Consider the following 6,981-nt stretch of genomic DNA (forward strand, 5'->3'; position numbering starts at 1 on the left):
TGAGGTGGAGCACATCCTAGCACCAAAGCACACAGACACCAAGTCGGTGCCCCAAGGTGGTAAGTGGCTGTGTCAGGCTCATGAACCCTGGACCCCACTCACTTTAGCACCACACTGAAGATCAAAGACAAAGCCACAGTGGCCATGGTGTGGCAGACACGGAATAGGATGCACACTGTGCCGCCCAACAGACTTTGCACCCAAAGATCCTTAAGCAATCCTTCCTCCCAACTGCCTCCAATTGGCCATCGGGCCTTGCGTGGTTAGTGTGGCTGGGCCTTGGTTGCTTTCATAATGGGGCGAAAGTTAGATCAGAGATGGCAAATAAAATGGTTTGCCCAAAGCAAAAACCAGAGGGCCTGGAGATGGAGCAGAGTTGGGAAGTTCATCCAGTGTGCTCAAAGCCCTGGGCTAGCTTCTCTAGCCCTTTATAAACTCCCTGTGAAGGTGCACGCCTGCCATTCCAACCTTTGGAAATAAAGGCTGGAAGGAGCTAAAGTCCTCGTTTGCTGTGCTACAGTGGATGGGCCACACCCCTGAGCACACAGGCAGCCTGCAGTGATCTCCGAGGGCTGAGAAGGAAAAGAGGATATGAGATTGGAGGGGGGTGGGGCAAGAGAGCCAATGCCATCGTTGTTCTCTGACCAGAACACGCATAATGGCAGAATATAAAATAATCCCACACTAGTTCAGAATTATGTATAATAAAGGATTATTTATTTAGGGGAGACTCACAGATCACTGTCCCAGATCATAGTCCTCTGCACGAATGGGGAACAGGAACCAAATCTAGCAGCAGGAATCAAGAGAGCAAGTGCACACTTTATAACTGCATTTATAGTATAAGAGACCACGCCCAAGTGGGCTGGTATCTTCAAGGCTATTGGCTGAAAGAGCTGAAGGAGCTCCCACAGCACATGCATGCCATGTCAGGAGCACATGGACAGTAATAATAATATAATAATACTAACTAGTAATACTCAGGGAGGTCCCCCTTCCAGTGGTATCTGAACTGTACCCTCACCTCTGACCAGGCAACCAGGCCCATCAACAGGAACGGATGCTCACATAATCATGCGATCTCTGGCTGGCAGCTTTACTCTCATAGCTTCTGGGTGCCAAATGCTGCTCCCTTCTGATGCAGGCTGGATGACACCCAGGCTGGAAGAAGATAAATACCAGCCACAGCAGCTGTGGGACAGTCACTGTGTTCAACCTGACTGTACTTCTCATGACTTGAGCTGCACACACAGCATGTCCCTAGCCTTGCACTTAGCAACCTGGGGCCCCACCAGCATTGAGCAGCACATGCAGCCCTCTCCAGACAAAGCCCCTGCTCTCCTTAGACCCAGAGTTCCCTAGATACCCTTAGGGACAAAAATCAATCTAAGGCAGGGCAGGCACTATTCCAGTCTAGACTGGTTTGAGGTATTGCGCGTGGTAAGGCAAATTTATCTTACTGAACCTTTCGGGAAACCCACCGGGTGACCATCTTCTGCCCAGGCATGGGTGTGCACATGGTTAAAGCTGGACGCATCATGGCTGTTCTAGTTACTTTCTGTTGCTGTGACGAAACACGTGACCAAAAGCAGCCTAAGGAGAAAAGGGTTTGTTTGCCTTACACCATCCAGTCACAGCCTGTCACTGAAGGAAGTCAAGGCAGGAATGAGACACAGCCCATGAAGGAACACTGATTACTGGCCATGGCTTGCTCAGTCTTTACCACCCAGTCACCTGCCCAGAAATGGCAGCACCCACAATGAACTGGGTGCCCCCGCATCAAGCATTAAGCAAGACAACATGCCACAGACATGCCCACAAACCAGCCAGACGGAGACATCATCTCAATCGATGGTCCTCTTCCCTGGATGACCCCACCCAGCTCAGGTAAAAGTGACAAAAAAAAAAAAAAGGCATGCTCAAATAACAAAGACTTACAAAACCCAAACCTGTCAATCAAAACAGAAAAACGTGTTTAAACAAGGATGATATCTCACACTATGCAGGGGCCTGTTAACCAGGCGCTGCTTCTGCCTGTGGTGCCTGCTGGCTTCTCCAGCCAGCGTTGGGCTCTGGGGACCCAGAACACTGCTTTGAGTAGGCTTTGTCCTGTACCCACTTTAACCCTCCTCTGTCTGAAGCATTTGGAGGGGGTGGCCGGTAGGACACTGCCCTACTGAGAAATGGGACACCCTTGTTGAGTGAGAAATGGGACACCCTTGAGAAACCTAGGAGACTTCCGACTTGCAGTTACTACTCTTTCCTACAAGTAAATAGAATTGTTTTGTTTTTGAGGCAGGGTTTCACCGTATAGCCCTGGCTGTTCTGGAACTGACTCTGTAGACCAAGCAGGCCCTGAACTCAGAGATCTGCCTGCTTCTGTCTCCCAGGTACTGGGATTAAAGGTGTGCACCACCAGCCAGTGAATTTGTTATTTTATAGACTGGTATCTTTTCGTGTGCCCCAACAACTGAGGTGGTGGGTAAGGGATTAAGATCTGAGCCCCTATGCGTTCCCTTATCTACTTTTCTCCCTCAAGCAGGCCTCTTAAATACATGCATTTTTGTTTTAGTAGTCATTTGTCCTAACTAAGGTTTCTGTTGCTGTGATGAACACCATGAACAGAAGCACCTTAGGGAGGAAAGGGTTAATCTGGCTTACACTTCCACACTGCAGTCCCTCATTGAAGGAAGTCAGGACGGGAACTCAAGCAGGGCAGGAACCTGGAGGCAGGAGCTGATGCAGAGGTCATGGAGGGTGCTGCTTACTGGCTTGCTCCCCATGGCTTGCTCAGCCTGCTTCTTATAGAACCCAGGACCATGAGCCCAGGGATGGCACCACCCACCATGGGCTAGGCCCTCCCCCATTGATCACTAATTGAGAAAATGCCCTACAGCTGTATCTCCTGGAGGCATTTTCCTCAACTGAGGGTCCTTTCTCTGATGATTCTAGCTTGTGTCAAACTGACACAAAATCAGCTGGTACACCAGTTATTAGGAAAACTGTGTCTTCTTGGAAAGCATCCCAAAGCGACTGTGTTCCTAGTGCCAATGATGTACCCAGAGTGAACGGTCCCTCTGTCTCCTTTATCCCACCCGGAGCCTGCTCAGAGTGCAATTGAAGCCTGGAGTCTCTATCCTTCAGAGAGATCAGAAGCAGCTCTGTCTCTGTCCAGAGACTGCCCACCCAAGCAGGGCACCAGATGGAACAAGGCTGAAGCAGAGAGTCAGGATTGCTATGTCCTTCCATTCTCCCATGACAATGTCTCCACAGAGGACGGGGCAAGCGAAGGCACACTGACATCAGAGAGCATCTGGATGCTGGATGCCCGGCTCCCCATGTGGCTGACTGAGCTCTGGGTTTCACAGAAACTTAGATGATTCACCAGCTTGAATCTGGGAGCACAAGGTCCCTTGCCAACTACCTTAGCAAGTAAGAAAGCCTCTTCCACAAAGGTTTCAGTATTGTCTGATATACACAAAGATGTCAGTAGTCTTCAGCATCTGTATTGCCCTTTGGGTTCTGACAGGCTACGTTTTCAGCTGTAGCCACTAAGAGCACCTCCTGTGCACATTCATTGTGTGCCCTTTAAAAAGGACCCTGCCATCTCCCATCTCTTTCTGTCTCGGTCTGTCTGTTCCCTGCCCCTCTCTGCTTCTATCTCTCCCCCCACCTCTCTCTCTCCCTCGCTCACTTCTCCTGCTCCTCTCACCAGAGCCCAGTCTCCCTCCTCCCCTCCCCTCTATTTTTTTTTTTCTTCTTCAAGACAGGGTTTCTCTGTAGCTTTGGTGCCTGTCCCAGAACTAGCTCTTTGTAGACCAGGCTGGCCTTGAACTCCCAGAGATCCGCCTGCCTCTGCCTCCGAAGTGCTGGGATTAAAGGCATGCGCCACCATGGCCCGGCCCCTTCCCTCTTCTTGCGTTCCCTTTCCCCTAATAAAAGCCCTCCATGTGAACTCTGCTGCATGGTATTTCTCTAGTGCGCGGCCTTTTCTAAATTACAACCAAGGGTACTCGGGTAACAAACAGGGAGGTAAGTGATGGTGGACTGTCCTTTCCTGCCAGCTCTGGAGTTTCTGCTGTCTTTGCCCCATACTGGGTATCTGGCTATAGCTATGGAAGGACGTATGTTAGTCAACTCATCACTATGGTAACAGAACATCTAAGATAAGCAACTTAACAAGAAGCAAGGTTTATTTGGGCTCACAGTTTGGGGGTTTCAGTCTATGGCCAAATGCCTGTGGTGATGGTGGGAAAGGTACTAGCCTAGCATCTCACAATTCCTTTTTTTTCTTTTTTAAAGATGTATTTATTATGTACATAGTGCCTGCACGCCAGGAGATGGCACTAGACCTTATCACGGATGGTTGTGGACCCACCATGCGGTTGCTGGGAATTGAACTCAGGACACTGGAAGAGCAGCGAGTACTCTCAACGGTTGAGCCATCTCTCCAGCACCAGCCCGTATTCCCTTTCAAGGGCTCACCTACAATGCCCCAAGACCCCTTGCTGGGAGCCACCCCTTAACACTCCAAGCACCCCTCGAGAGCACACAGCTGGGGGTAAGCCTTTCACACATGGGCTTTAGGGAATGTTTTAGACCCCAAGTACAGGGACAAAGGTGCCTGAAGGCTCCAGTAATGAAGACAGGAAAGTAGACTGTGAAGAACTAGAAGCTGAAAGTGTCATCCCGTGGCTTGGATGCATCTACAATTGGCGTGGGTGCCTTCTGCAAGCTCTGTTACAACAGGAGAAACTAAGGAAGCACTCCCCTGCATTCCTTAGTGCACAAGGCAGTTCCTCCTGACAGATGCGCCACACTTGGGTGCCATGAGGTCACAGCTAACACCGCTCTTGGGTTCCCACAGTGCGTGAACAGCTTCAGGTTTTCCACCCGATCTGACCGTGTCTCATCTCTGACTGCGTGTTATTGCCCCAGTCATAGGATTCGAGGAGCAGCACCTCCCGTGCTTTCCAGACGAGGAATGAACATGCCAGAACATCTACGCCCCCACTCCTGTCCGCGTGATCAACGGAAGGAAGACCTAAGATAAATTTCTATCACCTTCACTGAGGGTTTCTCTTTGAAGGTTTGTTATTCAGAAGAACCTACTGTTAAAGTTATTCTCAGTTAGCGTTTGTCCATCAGAGCACTGAAGGTGGCAGCAACTAATGGTGCTGCAGAGAGCCCCCCAGATGCTTGCCAACTCAAAACGGTTTGGGCTCTTTGGAAACACTGGGGAGACACCAAGGACAGAGATTCCAAACTGCCAGATGAGAAGCAAAATTCTTTTTTTTAAATATTTATTTATTTATTATGTATACCATATTCTGTCTGTGTATATGCCTACAGGCCAGAAGAGGGCACCAGACCCCATTACAGATGGTGTGAGCCACCATGTGGTTGCTGGGAATTGAACTCAGGACCTTTGGAAGAGCAGGCAATGCTTTTAACCTCTTTTCGAGACAGGGTTTCTCTGTGTAGCCCTGACCATCCTGGAACTCACTCTGTAGACCAGACCGGCCTTGAACTCAGAGATCCACCTGCCTCGGCCTCTTGAGTGCTGGGATTAAGGTGTGTGCTACCACCGCCCAGCTCCAAAAATCTTAAATAAGGAAATTATCTACTAAAATTCAAGAAAAAAAACATAGAAATTAAAGGAGAAACGAGAAACAGAAAATACGATGAAAAGGATCCAACCCTCTCCAGTTCGCTTTCCAAATGAAGTCAACCTAACCTACGATCCCCACCCCCCATTTCACTTAGAGGCCACCCAGTCCTGCACAGGAGCTTCAGAATCAGCAGCTCAACCCAGAGATAAGGATCTAGGCTCTCCCGTAGCCCTAGTTCCAAGTTTAAAGAGAACGACCACAAGGGTAGACAGACAACCATTAATCCTAGTGCTCAGTGGGAAACACACACCCTGGCTTTGACTGTGGCTGCGGAAATCTAGACAGACACCCCGCAGCAGAGGCTGGCACTGTCGACTCTGGCCAGCTAACAGTGGAATGAAACTGTCTGGGGACAGCTGCATATGAAGCCACCTGGGTGGGGTCTAAGGGTCGCCAGGCTGACAGCCAGCCTCCACTCCTCCAGCTCCGTCTGCTTCCCCTTCAAGCTGCTGTTCCTACTGAAGGATCTCTGTTCACCAACAGAGCCCTTCGGGAACAACTGCTGGTCTTTCACCTCAAGGGTGCTCTGGGATGTGGAATACTAATTTTCCGAGGCTTCGTCGTGCCCAGTGACGGTCAAGGTCATGTCCAAGAATGGCCCAGGTGACCTCTGAAGGCAAAGGTGCCTGCATTCTGGTCTTATCATTAATTCACAAAAGTACAGTGTGGCCACTAGGCAAGATGGAGGAAACATAGCTTGCTACTACCCCACCGAAGCCCTCCCCCTCTCCGCACCCACAGGACAGCCCCTCCTGATGAAAACACACTTCCAAATCCAAAGGAGCTCCAAAACCACAGAGAAACCCTGTCTCGAAAAACAACAACAAAACAAACAAACAAACAAAACAACAACAACAAAAACAAATCCAAAGGAGGCCAGGGCTAAGAAAGTGTCCAGGTGGTGGCTCACGCCTTTAATCCCAGCACTTAGGAGCTAGAGATGGGTGGATCCCGTGAGTTCAAGGCCAGCCTGGTCTACCTAGCAAGTTCCAGAACAAGCTCCAAAGCTACAGAGGAGGAAAAAACAAAACAAAAAGCGAAAACACCAAATAAACGATTTCCATCATGGGACTGAGCTTCCCGGTAGGGTATTTCCCCAAAGCCATGAGAACTCAGACGACTGAGTACACCACGGAAGCCTCTGCTTACCCTGGGCCTGGGTCACTGAGGTGAACGTGTAACAAGGTGGGGTTTGTTGAATATGTAACACAAAGTGGGGTTCACTGCAGTGAGCGGGTAATAAAGTGGAGCTCACTGTGGTGAACGTGGCAGCAAAGTTTGGTTCACTCTGAAGAATCTTACAATGTGG

This window comes from Microtus pennsylvanicus, chromosome 1, assembly GCF_037038515.1.
Source record: "Microtus pennsylvanicus isolate mMicPen1 chromosome 1, mMicPen1.hap1, whole genome shotgun sequence".
Lineage (NCBI taxonomy): Eukaryota > Metazoa > Chordata > Mammalia > Rodentia > Cricetidae > Microtus > Microtus pennsylvanicus.